General features: G+C 41.8%; 2 non-coding genes across 2 annotated transcripts; both read right to left on the reverse strand.

Moving 5' to 3' along the window:
* Positions 1-1,252: 1,252 nt before the first annotated feature.
* Positions 1,253-1,414, reverse strand: LOC139696977 (U1 spliceosomal RNA). The gene has a single exon (XR_011702683.1). It is a non-coding gene; the product is annotated as a U1 spliceosomal RNA (small nuclear RNA).
* Positions 1,415-1,649: 235 nt separating this feature from the next.
* Positions 1,650-1,813, reverse strand: LOC139696973 (U1 spliceosomal RNA). The gene has a single exon (XR_011702679.1). It is a non-coding gene; the product is annotated as a U1 spliceosomal RNA (small nuclear RNA).
* Positions 1,814-16,036: the final 14,223 nt, after the last annotated feature.

A 16,036-nucleotide genomic window follows, 5' to 3' on the forward strand; every position in this document is an offset into this window, starting at 1 on the left:
TGAAACCATAGCGTCATACTTTATCCTTCTCCCCTTCATGAATTTGGTCTATGTTTTCACATCCTTGTCAAAATTCTGTGCCCTATGTTTTCGCCTCTTCTTGCTCGGCAACCGGTCCCTTAAGCCAATAAAATTATCGTGAAAATATAATAAACTGTGTCATGTAGTGCTGCACAAATTTTAAGTTGCTCATTCCTCTATTGTGAACATTTGTAAAAGTCGATTTAAATTAATGTACTAAACTATGAAAAACAATGATATATCTGCTTCCCCTAAGGATGGACCCCATTCCTGTTGAGCATCAATATATTTTCGAGCGACCTGGTTATCCCGGCGAGTAAAGCGCCCGCCGGCTAATTCGAAGGTCTCGAGTACAAATGGACCCTCGGGCATGGATGCTGTAATAAATCGAGTCGAGCTGAGTTTACGGTACTAAAACTACGGCCTAATTTCTGCTACGCACTTGTTTTCAGACATAAAATTAATCGACTTAATCGATCGGGTTTATTCAGGGCCTTCTTGGTTGTTACAGCTGACAGTAAAGTAGCACATTGTGATACTAAATGAAATCTATGTTCGAGGTGGTGTCATTATCGCTGGATGAATGTGATGATAGCCAAGACGTCAGAACATTATGCAAATGACTGGGCGATCTTGGGTTCCAATTTCCTCCTCAGGACACTCGGAGTCAAACTTGATGCATGTGATTTTCTGGATACCGACATTTACACGTACTTTCCACCTCCGGCGGCGCTTCTACCCTGGTGGTTCGACATTCACATTCAGTCGGGCTATGCTCGTAGCACTGAGATATAGCCCTCGTCTGCAAAACCGACCTTCCTGTTGACAACTGATGAATAATATACGCAATTTCTGGGAGTGCGGTAAGGCCACATATTATGCACGTCCATCCGTCGACCACTTCCCTCCGGACAATATCTAAATAAACAATTTAATGTTTATGATAATTTACGTGTATCTTCACAAATGCTTAAAATAGTCAATCCATATTTTTAACACCACAACATTTTCTTAAACAGAGTAACTGTGATAGAATACCACGCATCGTATCATGAATGAATCTTCATACTCAATTACAGTTCCCTGTACATAGCACAGTACACCTGTACAGCAGTACAAATAGAATCTGAAATCTCTGCTTCAGACTACATGTGAATCTGTACGTACGACCACTGCCGAAAGGATAGTTATTGTGTCGAGATACCATAGGGAACAATAGTACCAATTTATTGAGGGACAGCGCGAACGCAGTCCCTACTACCAAAAATTGTACGCCCGAATTACCCTCATTTGGGGCAATCGCAGGGGTCAGCTCGCCCGGAGTGCAATGGACAAGCCTCACCCTCACCAGTCAAAATATATTGATCCTTGATTGATCTGCACGAGAAGGTGACAGTATGGACACTATGATTCTATGCGAATAGTTTTTGAAATGGAAAAGCGTAAAATCATTCGTCTTGACCAGGTTGACTTTGAACTAAGAGGCCTAATTTACAGTGCCAATGATGTATCAGGGTTAAAGAGACTTCAATTTACGCCTGGGCAAATTGAATCTGTACGTACTGCTACTCCCGGAAGAGATCATCACCGTCGACAGTTGACCTATTGATCAATGGTACCAGTTCATTGAGGGACAGCGCGAACGCAGTCCCTACTACCAAAAATTTTACGCCCGAATTACCCTCATTTGGGGCAATCGCAGGGGTCAGCTCGCCCGGAGTGCAATGGACAAGCCTCACCCTGAGGGAACCACCTCGCAGATCATGGTTCAACCCCTGCGCCAGGTAAGTATGCTTCAATGACCTTGACATCCGACCCAGTCCCACCGCACCGATTTTTCGCATAGCGGTTACTAAAATGTGTTCCCCCATAATACGGGCGATTGACCGCCGGATATGCATTTATATGTTTCTTGTGACTTTGCTTCAAATAGAAGACGTCTAACGGTTACAGATATCATGTTCGTTCACGACGTTATTATTTATTATGAAACATTTCACGCTGCCCCTTGGATGGGATATGCAGGGATTTGGCACTCTAGAGTGAAAGGTATTCTATTGCAAACTTATTTCCGCATCTGCGACAGCTTTTATTTCCTACATCAATGAGGGACTGAAGAGATGGATAAATATAGCCAGAAATATGTTTATGCCGTTGCTATTTGGGGAAACAATTGTTCAACATGAAATGCTTTGATTGGCGAAATGTTGAAGAAGATGCGAAAATTATGCATAAACCTTCATCTACATCTACTTAATACCCCGCAAGCCGCCGCAAGGGCGTGTGGCGGGGGGTGCTAGGACACCACCCATAATTTAGAAAAGAAAAATAATAAAAAAAAAATCGCATGCAATAACGACAAAATCATATATAAAAAAAAAACATGGCATACATTCATGCATGAACACTTACACCCAACACACATGCAAACACTCAAACTACCAACTAACATACACATGCACCTGAAAGTATACCTAACCTCTCTATAGTGTTTAATTTTGTTCCGACTTGTAAATTCAACGTTTTTAATATTTCTAAAGTGACTTCGGTTTCTTGCTATTATGATTACTGATTGTTCGGGGAAAGAATGAGTATTTGTACCTATCTGTCTTGGAATCTATCTCCCTTAGTTTATCTTTGTGGTCTGATCTACCTAAGTAGTGTGGGGCCATTATAATTCCTTCAGTGTCAAATTTAAACTCGTTTGTTCTGAACCTTTCTAAAAGTCTAAGCCTCGCTTGTTCTCTCCGCACTTCAAGTGGTTCCCAGCCTAAATCCCCTAAGAGACCTGTCACACTTGTGTTTTTATCATAACAATTTTTAACGAATCTAGCGGATTTTCTCTGGACTTTATCTAATTCTTTTTGCCAAATTTTCGCCCACGGATCCCAAATACTTGCGGCATATTCCAAATGAGGTCTAACTAGAGCAAAATAACACCTCTCTTTAACTTTTTCATTACATTTCCCCACCACCCGTTTTATGAAGCCAAGTTTCTTTAAAGCTGATCCGCATATTGTCCTGATATGTGCTCCCCATGAAAGGCGTGGTGTTAGAACAACCCCAAAATATTTAACTTGATGTGCCGTAGTCAATACTGAACCCTCTATTTTGTAGTTTATATCCTGTTCCTCGCTTCCTTTATTCCAAAATTTCAAAACTGCACATTTATCTATATTAAGTGTTAATCCCCATTTATTGCACCATTCCGAGATATTGTCTAAGTCTCTAGAGAGTAGCTCGCGATCTAGTTGGCTCCTTATTTCCTTGTATATCACCGTGTCGTCAGCAAATAACCTTAGATTGCTACTAACGTGTGTGCTTAAGTCATTTATGTATATTAAGAACAGAAGAGGCCCTATTACACTTCCCTGGGGGACGCCCGAAGTAACATCTCTCTCCGTTGAGCACAACCATCTATGACTACTATTTGTTTGCGGTTTGACAAGAAGTCTCTAATCCAATTAATTATTTTCTCATTGATCCCATAGTATTTAAGTTTATGTAACAATTTATTGTGTGGGACTTTGTCGAAGGCTTTTTTGAAATCCAGGAATACTGCATCGACTTGGGTGTTGTTTTCTCCCGATCTAAGTATATCGTGAATGAAGAGACCAAGTTGTGTTTCGCAAGATCTGCTTTTCCTAAATCCGTGCTGGTTGTGGATTAGTATTTTCCTACTATCAAGAAATCTCATAATGTTAGTGACAATAATGTGTTCCAATATTTTGCAAGAGATCGATGTTAAAGAAATGGGTCGGTAATTGGTTGGTTTATCCCTATCGCCGCCTTTATAGATGGGAGTTATATGGGCTAGCTTCCAGTCGCGAGGCACTGAGCCTTCTTCTATCGATTTTAGAAAAACAATATGTAAAAATGGGGCAATGTCGTCAGCTAATTCCTTTAATATTCTAGCAGGTATTTCTTCCGGACCAGGTGCCTTGTGTGCTTTGATACTACGGAGCAGATGTACTATTCCCTGCTTGGTCAGTGTAAGATCGCTCATGTGTTCCTCGGGTGGGTGTGGAGGATCGTTTGGTGCTTTTGTGTTTTTGTTGTAGACGCTCTGGAAAAAATGGTTTAAAATATTTGCCTTTTTCACGCTATCTGTAATGATTTCTCCATTTTCCGTCTTCAAAGAGTGAACAGTGGGACGTTTACCCTGTATTTCCCTAACATAGGACCAGAATGACTTTTGATTTTCCTCAAGATATTCGCTTAGCATTTTAGATTTAAAAGAGTGTAGTGCTGTGCGCATAATACTTTTCGTCTTACTACGACATTCTTTTAGTAGCTGTTTGGTTGTATTCACATAAATTATATCGTCACTTTTTAAACTCTTTTTGAAATTTGACTGTAGCTTTCTTTGCCTTCTTAATGCCGATCTGACTTCCCCGTTGTACCATCTAAGTTCCTTACTGTCGAATTTGAGTTTGGACGGGATGTACGTCTTCATTCCTTCGCGTAAAATATTTAAGAAATAATTCCAAGTGTTCTCTGTATTTGTTGTCAGTGTTTTTGTCTTGTATTCTGGTAATTTTATCTTTAAATATTCTCTTAGTCCGTTAAAATTTGCCTTGTTGTATAGGTATATTTTACGCTTTTCTTTGTTTATTTTGACGAACTTAGTTTTTAACTCCACAAGAATAGCCTTATGGTCACTGATTCCGTCTATTATTTCAATGTTAGTAATGATTTCGGGCTTAGATGTCGCAAAGATGTCTAGTATGCTTTGGCCCCGTGTTGGTGATTTAACTATTTGTTCTAAGGAGTGTTTTGTGAATATATGAAGGAGTTCTTGGCATGGATCTCTGTTTTTGGCAGATTTTCCTACGCAGTAGTTGTCCCAGTCAATTGACGGTAGATTTGTGTCACCAGCGATTATAGTAATACTGTTGCTTTGTCTGCTGCTGATAGTGGATATTTGTTCGTCGAGCTTGTGTAGGACATCTGTGTTAGAATCTGGGGGTCTATAAAATGAACACACGTATAGGCTTCTACCGTTGTAGTCCTTAATGTTGCACCAAACGCTTTCTATGTCATCTACGTCGCATTCATATCGTTGGCTACTAAGATGTGACTTTACTGCAATGAATACTCCCCCACCCAACCTATTTGGTCTGTCCCTTCTGTAAATTGTGAAACCGTTTGGAAAAACCTCATTGTTTGCTATATCTCCCGTGAGCCAACTTTCTGTTCCAACTACTATGTCTGCGTTTGTACTGACAAAAATATGTTCAATATCCGATATTTTGTTTCTAATGCTACGGCAGTTTAATGTTATAATTTTAATATGGCAAATAACTTCTTGTTTTTCGGTTTTATGTAGGCTAACAAAACTGTTTTGAGACGATTCGTGGTGAACAGAGACAAAAGAATTACATTCACTTGCATTTCTATCTGTTATGTATGTAGAGGCACCAATTTTATTAAATTTACGTGGGTTATATGTTGTTTTAACGCAAGTATTTGTTTGTTCAATTTTTTTGGGGATATGAGAGGCATTACCTGAACTGAATTGACAAAAAGCGCTGGATTCTACTTTATTTTTCCCAATATATGACCTACGCTCTTGCCTACCAGCTATGCTAAACCCTCGAAACGTGTTCGTGTAACCTACGCGCTACCAACTGCGATGCCTCGGCAGTATAATGGACCCCGGAGCGATTAAGGGGTACCCGACACGATGAGAGGACGGGCCTCAGATCAACGAAGTCCGCTCCGATTCCCCGGCAAAATCCCAGCAATCTCTGATTTAAACCCTCAATGCGGCTCCAAACGAGCCTTCCGCGGTCTACACGCGGCACAATACTACATATACTTAATTTAATTGGGACCTTCAACTCTGCCTCGACTCGTTTCACCTCCGAGTGCATCTCCTTCAAGGAGCGCAGGATCTCTTCAGATCCACGTTCCGAGGCGTCGTTTGTCCCGACATGAGCCACAATGCGTAGCTTGGAGCAGCCCGTATTACTGACGGCCGCCTTCACCGCCAGCGTCGCCTGGGGTACCCCGCCGCCCGGTATACACCAGGACGACAAGAATCCAACACCTCCCTCCTGTTGGACTCTGCGGCGCAGCGGGTTCATTATACGCCGGACATTTGAACTACCTAATATAACGGTTCCCTCCCTCCCCGGCCGCTGATTCCTTACCCTAGGCAGTGCCCTCGGAGTAGGGATAGGGGCTGCAGGTACGGTGGTGCTGTCATCCGACAGCACCTGGTACCTGTTGGAGACGGGGATGGTATCTGCCTCCGCAGAGTCCAATCCTCGCCGCAGCGTTACCTTTCCCTTGCCCCGAGAGACGACCCTCCAATCGTCCGACCTACGGACGTGAGACACTTCCTCGTTGAGAGATGGGACACGGGGTAGGTCTCTAATCGCCCAGCCACGTGTTGCATTCGGACGAATCCGTGCACCCCTATGGGCGTGGCGGGTTTTCGTATTCCCACCCTGAGCACCATCTCTCCCGAGGGGAGCCCTCCGGCCGGCGATCTCCGATCGAAGCTCCCACACCATTCTCTCCAGCATGACGATACGGGCCCTTAAAGCCGCGCATTCGCCAGTGCCTTCGAGCATGGCAACAGGGGACCTGGATGAAGCCATCCTAATTTAATTACCAAGTTCCCAACAAAAGCTAACCTGTATACACTATGCTAAAATTTCTAGAAGGGGATAGCTAAATTTAGCTCAAACAATAAGTTACGATTTGGAATTGAATATGAAGCCTAAGTGGAAAAAATGATGCTTGAGTAAGGTCTGGTTTTCAGAGGACCAAAAAAAAGATAGTAAGAAAAAGGAAAGCACTCACCGGTCACCAATCAGAGTCGAAGGACAAAAACCACCACAATCCACTAAATAAATTACTACTACCACACACTACGGTTAACAAACCACTCACAAAACGAAAACTATATAAACGAAGCAACGTATACGTTGACACTACACTGCACTTCACTAAAACCAAAAGCACTTTTAAAACCTTTTACTTCATTAAACAATAATTGTAAAATTAAAGGGGACAGGCAAATTCAAGTACTCGCTCTCCGCTTGGCGATACAGAGTCATAACAAAATCGAACCCAAGCATATGAATATTTTTTTATTAATCTAAATTTTATCCATAAAATGGTGGATTCCGGGGTATTTATGTAGATGTAGGTCTGCCTAGAGGCATCTCTTCGCCGTTGATAATTTTTAAAACAATTACTCATTTATAATTTACCCTTGTTTTGAATTAACTCTTCCTCCATCATGTAAAAGTATATGCGCGTTATTTGATAGTTTTTTAACGAATATTTTTCCCTTCACACTTCCTGTACCATATCCTCCCTTATCACTCACCCTTCCCACCTGGCGCTTACACCAACAGTCACAAACCTTTGTGGTAAGTCGCGGGATGTTTATATTTTCGAATATGAAATACTTTGCTTGGAGAAATTGATATGGTAATGGCCATAATACCCCCCGCCACACGCCCTTGCGGCGGCTTGCGGGGTATTATGTAGATGAATGGTAGATAAACTCTGGAATGAATCATCGCATTTGGGTTTTATTTCATATTTGAAAACTTTATCAAAGGAATTGGAAATCGTTCGGGGAAATCCACAGGATTTCTTTGAAATTGCTACAGAAAGAGAATGAGAGTGTGTGGGCATGCTGAAGGAATCAGTAATGAATAGTTTCAGACGTAACTATATGGAATTGTTTAATAATGAATAATGTTAAAATAAAACATTTTTACTCCACATCAAAAATTAATCATGCTGTACAACTGTTAAAAAGATGGGTCTATTAAATAATGGAATAGCTTAGAGGAAGAAACAAGCAGGATATCGACAAAATATACACTACCAATTATTATCATCTCCTACGCGATTGCTATATATTTGTAGGTGCATGTGTATGTTAGTTGATAGAATATGTATTTTCATGCGTGTATGTTAAAAATGTTTTCGCATGAATAACGCACTCTCCTCAGTGGGTGTAAATTTGCATGAATTTGTTACTTTTGCACTTGGTTTTATTCTTTCTCTTTTACGGGTGGTGACCTAACACTAGGTGGTATTATGTAGATGTAGATGTAGAACATTCAATCGAGTGAGTTCAGTTAAATGAGAAATTTGTTCGATATGAAATGTTTTGATTGGCGAAATGGTTCCAAAGATGCGAATATTTTGGAGACACTTTTGGGCTCGAAAATCCATTAAAGAAAGCACAAGTCGACAGCATTCTGGGCCTGTTTCTCAGGCTTAAGAAATTTTCGTGCATGCAATGGTAGGTGATCACTTTTTCGTGAAATATTTTCTGAATTATTCTTAAGCAAATTTTGCGTAACCCAATGATATAGATGTAGATGACCCTATGTAGGTACCTTGAGAAAAGCAATTGGGTCCTTTTATTCCCGATATACTTCGTTCGGGAGCGTTCACTCCGGTCATTCCGGTCACTGCAGTATTTCTGGATTTCAAGAAAGATTTTGATTAAGTCTCGCACATAAATTATTGCACAAACTAAAATGCCAAGGTATCAATGAGAAAATAATAAATTAGATTAGAGAATTCTTGCAAAATGGCAAACAAATAATAGTCATCGATTGGTTGTGCTCAACGGATATAGATTTAACTTCGGGCGTCCCCCAGGGAAGTGTAATGGGGTTGCTTCTATTCCTAATTTTCATTATTGACTTAAGCTCAGACATTAGTGGCTACCTCAAATTGTTTGCTCACGACATGGTGGAGTACAGGGAAATAAGGAGTCCATCAGATTGCAGGCTACTCGCTAGAGACTTAGACAAAATATCGTATTAGAGCAATGAATGGGCATTTGTGCTTTACATAATCGTAGTAAGAAACGGATGCCAATTTAGAAATGTTAAAAAAATTTAATTTAAAAGTCGGAACAAAATTAATCATTACAAAGATATAAGGTATATTTGTAGGTGTATGTTGGATGGTAATTTGTTTGTTTTAATGGGTGGAGTGTAAGGATTTTTGCATGAATGTATATCATGTTTTGTTTGTAGACTGTATAAATTTGTGGCTTTTGCATGCGGTTTTTTTTCTTAACTGCGGGTGGTGCCCTGACACCCCCACTCCAGTACAGATAGATACAAATACTCATTCTTTCCCCGAAAAATCAGAAATCATAATAGTAAGAAACCGAAGTCACTTTAGAAATATTAAAAACATTGAATTTACAAGTCGGAACAAAGTTAAACATCGCAAAGATGCCAGGTATACTTCAGGTTCATGTGTATGTTAGTTGGTAGTTTGAGTGTTTGCATATGCGAGGGGTGTAAGTGTTCTTGCATGAATTTATATCATGTTTTGTTTGTAAATGGTATAAAATTGTGGCTTTTCCATGCTGTTTTTTTTCTTTCTTAATTACGGGCAGTTTCCTAACACCCCCCGCCACACGCCCTTGCGGCGGCTTGCGGGGCATTAAGTAGATGCAGATGAAGCCCTTCCTCAATTCCGCATACCTCATCCCTCCTTCATTCCGTCCTACATCCCTATCCTATTCCTGCCTCTTCCTCGTTTTCTTAACATTCCACCCTCAATTACAGCCTTCAATGACGAGAGTCTAGATGTTACCCCGATGGATCCATTCTAGAACACCCTAAGTATCGTCGTGTTTCAGGTGCAGGATCGGATCCGAAGGGAAGGGAGGACACTTGCGGAAATATTTTTATATTTAATAAAATTAAAAATAAATATTACTCATATGTGCATTGCTCACAACTTTTAAATGCTTATCTGCTGTCTCTGAATCGTAATATGCAGGATGAATTGCAGTCTCTAAACTAATGCGAACAAATTAAAAAGTTTAGCATGACTTCCAGCTTAGTATTTGGGGAAAAAGAAAATGAAGTTTTTTGTACAAAAATTAAATAGAGTCCTATTTGATATTTTCTAGATTTAAACTACGAGAGAAAAATTGGCAATTTGCGATGTGATTCGTAACGTGTCTAATCATTTCAGAGCAAGAACAACCAAGTCTTCCACCTCCTCTGTGGAATAAATGCGATTGCCGGAGGCCAGAAAACGACATCTGTGGGTTGATGCGACGACGTAACGCAAAATCACGCGCACGAAAAACCTTACATCCTTAGATTGCCCTCACCCATTTTTTTACCGACCACGGTCTCGTAACGACATCCCCCAACCCGTGGTCTCTTCGGCGGTGATCTCGTGAGACGTGCCTCTACTCCCGTGAGTGGGAGAGCATGGATTCTATACGGAGTTCAACCAGGAACCTTTGGGGATAGGACGACATGCGGGGGAAGAAAGCGAGGAAGGGGGGAGTTGTGGTTCCTTGAGGAAGGTCCTTCGTTCTCCGGCAACACTCCACACCCCGCCCCCCTGCCCTAGGGGAGGAATGAGGAGGAGGTGTGAGTGAGAGAGATGGAAGGCGGAGGGAGGAAGGAGGCCAAGGAGACACGCAGATGATTTTTAAGTTGGGAGGGAGGGGGGGGGGGGGTTGCTGGGACGCTATGCCTCATTCGTTCTACTAGCTTCATCTACGTGTGTTGACGTTCGCAAACCTTGGAAGCGTGACCGATTTTCATCTATTCTGACTGAAATATTGGAAGTTCGATTCTACCGAGTTGTAAAAGTGAGAAAAGTTTCATTTTATATTCACGGTTGGTAAAACTTGGGATTCTTACAAACGTGGAAGACGTTTTTATTTTGTGCGGTGGTTTATTTTCCTTTATTTACTGAAGACATTTTGCGACTCTTCGTTTTTGTCCTAATCGAATGACGAACCGAAAGATGAACGGAATTAAAGGTGCGCGTTTTTCCTCATAGTTCCTTTAAGCACGTATTCTAGTTTTTCTTCATTTCTTGTTTGAACTTTGACTCTGTATGCGAACAACCACAAAGGCGAGCGGCATCGCATTCATATATTAACATTGACCCACTTCGTATTCACCGCTGAATTATTCTATACTTTACGTGGTGAAGATTTCCACACCCTCCATACCAAAATTCGATATTTAATATAAGTTTTTGTTGTTATTTCCAGTTTTGCCTAATATATAAACACTTCAATGTCTAATGTTGTAATGCAGGATGTTACACCGATAAACCTAAATTTCATCGCAAAAACAGCAGACAAATCATTTCACTTTCGCTCATTCGTGGGCAACTTTATGAAGCCCTCCCGAGATCACATGCATGTATGTATACTATCCCTCTGTGGACATCCGTGGTTATGTATTTTGTTTACCACGATTTCAGCGACGAAATTAATTTTATGTATCCCGACAAAGACACTGGTAATTCATGAGTCCGAATTTAAAATAATATCAATCTCACCGCACATAAGGAAACCTTTGATGTGAAAGGTGCTAAACTACAAAATATATAGTATGCCTTTGAAGCAAGCCAAAAAAAAAGAGAAGCCATTTTAAACCACAAAATTCCATTCGGTAATCTTTTAATATGACAAGCAAAATTAACAGGCAGGTGGGCTACGCGCCTAGATTCTAAACAAGGTTCGCGTGTTCGAATCCTGCCTCCGGCAAGCGTTTCGTGCTAAACTCTGTTAGTGCGGCCCCTCGGCAACCAGGAGTAGCATCTCGGGATCCCTGGGGCACACGAGCCGCCACATGTCCGGCGAGCATAAAAAATACGCGCTAATTAAAGCATGGCAAGCAGTGTTCACTCGGAAATTTTAGCTCTAAAAACTGGTTGTCCTAAGCAGAGCATTTTTACCGTATCCAAACCCACCATCGGGAATGCAATTTTTTTAAAATAAAAATAAAAAAATCATCTCCACACACTTGTCTCTTACTACAATGAAAGATAGAGGAGGGCTTAACTTCGTACAAGTCGATCGTATTCAATGAAACTTACTTCCACGAAGAAAGAAATGCATTGTAAATTGATCATTCCTTGAAACTGCGTGTAATACTATCAATGAATTTTGTCCGCACGACAGAACTAAATCAGTTAAGTTTCTTCTATGCTTGTTCCTCAACATCGCAGGAATCTCGCAATGCGACAGAGCATGAGGAGCACCCGAGGATTGGAGTGAAAGTGTATGGGCGGGCGGGTCCTGGGAGCTTGGTCCTGAGAGGAAGGATTGGACCGCGCTTTAGTCTCCCGAGCGGGGCAGGTGTGGGAAGAGGGATGGTCGGAGAGGAGGAGGAGGGTCATGGAAAATGGGTTCGGAGAGGATTTCGTGTATGCGTGCCGCCTCTTTCGTCGGCCGCCGTGCGTGTTTGCGCGTCCCGGCGGGCTCTCCGTACCGTGTTTTGTTTTTAGGGGGGAAGGCGGGAGAGGGAGGAAGACGGGACCCACAAAGGGAGTGCTGAGAGCAGGTGCGGAGGGGGCGAAGGAGGGAGATGCGACGGGATGGGAGAGGTGGTAAGAAAATGTGGGGAGGGGACGAACACCGTGGATCTGTTTCAAGGGTGCCCTCAGGGATCGGTTTAGTGAGCACCCACCCTCGGCACAAGGATATAAAAGGAACCCTCGCTGGGGAACAGAAATTAGGGGGTTCCCCACTTCATTCTTATTTTTTTTCACAGGTCTCGCGTGCGATGGGATGGGGACGGTTTTATTTGAATTGTATTGTTTAGAGGCGCGTCGACGTTTTCGGAATCATTAGCGCCTTAAGGAGGGGCAAGGGTGAGGGGTGAGGGTTGGGATGGGTGGTGTGGAGTGAGGATTGAGAAACGTGGAAGGTCTCAAAGACAGACAGATTCTATCTCTCCATTCTCATCCAGCTGAAGAAAAAATGAAACTGAACGAAACCAAGACGACAGTTAATACTATCAATATATCCATGTAAAATTGCTAAGTTCCTGTTACTGGAAATGAGAAAAGGTAAATCAAAGTCCTAGTTTTAGAGGTGAATTATCATGCATTGACAGGAGTACTTTTATTTAAGGGAGGGAGTGCACCATTCCGCAAATTATTTTCTTTCTCTATGCAAGTAAAAAATGGAGTCAACATACGGTACTTTCACATCACAAAGTCGTTTGAGAAACGGAAGTGAAATAATGAATATAGGGTGCATTGAGAATAAAAATTTCGATAACAAAAATCGAAATCCTGTGATTAAACGATTAATTTTTTGTGGCACAACATGCAGTTTTTCGAAAACAATATTAACTTGTACTGGTTACGTTGCATTAAGAAATTCTTCAGTAAGTACCAAACCTTCCAAGCCCAGTTACGTCTTCGGAACTCCAACACTTAGATTTTGGCTAGCTTATTTTCAATAAAAAATCGAGCTCAGAGTAATTATTCAAGAAAACGATGTGCGTTTTTTGTTTTATTAATCGCATTTTGTGTCACCGAGTCATTCGTACCATTGGAAGACGATCCAAACAGTTTTTTTTGCAGATACATAGATTAAAATGAGAGGTGATAGCATATTCAAATGGTTCCTTCCGTATTCCATATTCCAATCTACAACCCTAATAATGAATTTTCCAATATATCCATTGGACCACTAAGCGACGATAGGTCTAACCCTATGTTGACCGTAAAGGTGGTACTAATCCCTTTGAAGATTAATTTACTCACCTAGGTGCGATATGAGCCCAATGCCGAATGCTATTTTCCAGATAAGTATTGGTATTTAGAGAATTACACGGCTTAGGCTATGCTGGGGGTGTCCACAGGCATCAACCGTGTTTAGAACTGGGACTTCATCAACCTGGGAGAATCTTGCAGATTAAGGGTACAAGCTGATGTTAGCCCTAAAATCCCTTACGCTATCATATGGCTATATTGGTCAGGTCGATGGTGGAGAAGTTAGGCCGATTGAAAACCAAATAGGGGTCGACAGGCCGTTCTCGATCCATTGAAAATGTCTACACTAGGAACACCATTGCCAGAAGTTATCAAGCAGAAAATTCATCACTAATACGTTCTCCTATCCGGCAACTACTTAACGTTACGTAATCACGGCGAAGAATCACAGTGAAATGCAGCCGATCATACAGAATAATCTGCTTTTTTAGAATTCACAATTCACCTCGTAAACGTTCAGAACAAACGTTAGTAATTTGGAAAGCCAAGGAAGCCATTTAAGCGTCCTCGATTTATATAATATACGTATCTCGTCATCATCTCAACGGTGAACCTACAGAACCGTCATACCTACCAAGGACCCGTTTTTTTCACCTAACGACTTGCGAGTCAACACAAGAAGAAAGAGCGCCAAACAAATTAAAAACCTATCTTCATTTCGCTAACTCTTTCCCCTCTTTCATGACTGGTGCCCTAACAACCTTGAAAAAACAACGTTCTTGCGATACGTTATGTGACTGGGGGATTGGACATCACTTTGTGGAAACTCACAACGTTTTCCATAATTAACTAGACTTGGATATATACTTCCACGGTGGAACCGGTTAAACATCTCAATAAATCCTGGGGAAATGCCGAGATAATTATGGAACAAAATACTGCTCAAGTTCCAAAATAATATATACCAAACAAACCAAACCAAATATATTGGTCCACCGTCAAAAGTTTTCCGAGGACATTTTTGCACTGAAGAACAGGCAACACTTTGCACCTCTCAACTTGTCACCATGATGGAGGAAGATCTTCAGGAGAGAGAGAGAGACAGAGAGAGCAGATGGAGAGGAATAAGGTGGTGCGGGAAAGGGGGTGGATATAGAGAGGGAGCGAGAGGAAGAAAAGGGCGAGGAGGAGGGGGGTGGGGGTGCAGGAGCGTGAAGGGCCAAAGGCTGTCCGCTCCGTGCGACCTTGACTCTAATATAGCTTTCGAATGGAATATATATGCCCTCGACTGCTTCGCGTGATGGGAGCCAATGGACCACCACCCGTCCCTGCCCCGGTTCGCAGATGCGAGCCCTGCTCCACGGTCCCAGGTGAGGGAGGCGGAGGGAGGGTAGGGCGGGGTTGGGGGGCAGCGGTGGGACCAAGGTCGACACGAGGAACCTCAGACGTGAGCATATAAGCACATGCATGCATGACTGGGAACTTGGTCGGCCGGATAACAATTATCGTGTGTTTTATCGTCCATTAGGAGAGATGGCGAAGAATTTAGGCCATGGGAGGTGGGTGCATGGGACTTCAAACGTCCGCGACCAAAGTGGCAACGTTACGTCCAAAGATTACTAGGTTACCTGCCTTCAGGGGAGGTAAACCCTCTTACGCACGAATTTAAACTAGTATCAGATGGATGTCTTCATTTGTGGGGGTTTGTGATACTATTAAGTCGAGCCTTCAACCAAACCCTAGCGATAACCAAATAATGGCGTAGGATACGCCCACTTATGCGTTGAAGATGCAGCGATTATGGGTCAGGCGAAGAGAACAGTGACTTGAAAAACCACGGGAACTCTAAGCTAGTTTTAAAAGGCGCCATGGATTTCATTCGAAAAATCGAGTATAGATTGAAAAACTATATTATCGCACATTAGAAGAATATTCAGGGCTATCGAACAAGTTTAATCAACTAGGAGTACGCGCATCAATGAAAATAGTAAAGAAAAAATGTTTTCTCAAATTCGGTAAGAAATACTGATACTTTTGGAGTCAATTGCTAGTACGGATGTTGTGATAAAATTCAATGACTTTTCCTGCCACTTGCGGTACTGACATTTACTGTCCCAAAACATAAATTAGGGGAGTGAAATACATTAAGTGGATCAAAAAGTGAGCTCGCGGATGAACGTAGGGGAATTTCCCTGATGCATAGATTCCTTAATGAGACATAATGGTAATCCCGGATGAATATCGACATGGTTATGAGTAATTGACTGAAGGGGCTTACACCTCCAATACCTACAAATTCGATACGGTATTTTTCATTAAGTCATTCCAACGGAATATCATCTCTTTTGAAATTCCTCAAACTATTTCTAACGCAAAGCTAAATTCATATTTTAGGTTCAATTGTCATCCTATACCAAAAATATACGACGGTTGCCTATCATTGTCGAAATCCAGTATTCGCAGTTCACTGATAACCACTCGTGTTACTCAATACGTTTCAGGTTGAATGTAAAAGGTTTGCGAA

This window comes from Hetaerina americana, unplaced genomic scaffold (genome assembly GCF_022747635.1).
Source record: "Hetaerina americana unplaced genomic scaffold, ioHetAmer1.1.p SCAF_7, whole genome shotgun sequence".
NCBI lineage: Eukaryota > Metazoa > Arthropoda > Insecta > Odonata > Calopterygidae > Hetaerina > Hetaerina americana.